This window comes from Octodon degus, unplaced genomic scaffold (assembly GCF_000260255.1).
Source record: "Octodon degus isolate 3935 unplaced genomic scaffold, OctDeg1.0 scaffold00231, whole genome shotgun sequence".
Lineage (NCBI taxonomy): Eukaryota > Metazoa > Chordata > Mammalia > Rodentia > Octodontidae > Octodon > Octodon degus.
The window spans coordinates 1259303-1260536 of NW_004524807.1; positions in this window are offsets into that span (position 1 = coordinate 1259303).

Genomic DNA, 1234 nt, shown 5'->3' on the forward strand with positions numbered 1-1234 from the left:
ATAAAAATCACTGAATAGTTGCATTATTTTCCAAGTTTCTATAATTTGACTTAGCAGTGTTGTGTTTTATTCACCACGATATCTGCTATAATTTACAAAGCACCTGACACTTAGCTACTTGTAAACTTTCATTGAAAGTATGGGTGCTAATTATGGAAGCATTATTTATAATAGCAAAATAAACAAGAAAAACCCTGAAAGTCATTCAACATTAGATGATCAATTAGTAATTTGTGGCCTTTTATCTGGTTAAACATTATTCAGCCAATAAGATATTTACATCAAATTATTAAATTGACAATGGAACTTATTAAATGATAACACAAAATAAAGTAGCCTTATAATAGTCTGTAACTGAGTGTCTCAAATACCCTGAAAATAATAAATCAGAAACTGTGACTAATTGTGGATAATGGTTACTTATGCTTTTAGAGTCACTCCATTCTGAAGCTTCACAGTGTCTAGATTTATTCTTTTAAAGTTGAGGCCACCCCCTAGGAATTCATTTTTGTGCCATCATAGGAACTTGAAGAAGATTGCCTTATATCGTTGGAAAAGAGAAGAAAGAGAAAAAGGGGATGAGTGAGACCTTTGACTTGAAAAGCAAGACCTAAAGCCTACTAGAAAGTCCAATAGGAAGCATGCTACCGCTGGGTCCACAGTCCTGTTCCTGCAGGTGGAGCCATTGTGCAGCCTTCCACAGGTACATATTTCTGAGTTATTCTTCATCATCTTGTTACACATATTTGTCTCTGCTTTAGTTCTTAAGACCCATTAGTACAAATATTTCTTCTCATTGAATATATATAAAATAGTCCTTCATTTATATCCCCATTTTTTTGTTTGGTTTTGTCAGAGATGGGTATTCCATTGCCATTCAAATATTGTAGGTGCATGAATTCAGCAAAATAATCCAATGTAGTCCACTAGACCATAATAGTAGTGGGTTATCTGTAGGCCAAGGTATCATGTCTGCATCTTGTACTATGAAAACAACAATATACAATATATTAATTATGGCAACTGTCCTACCAACTTTTTTTTTTTCCCATAATTTTATTGAGAAACAAATAGCAGTGAGACAGTTTCAAACCAAACTGGTAGGACAGTTTCAATAATTAACACATTGAATACATTCTTCCTAGTGGTTAATTGCTGTACAAGATGCAGACATGATATCCTGTTTACAAACACCATTAGAACAAATCCCTCTATTCATTAAGAGAATGTAACT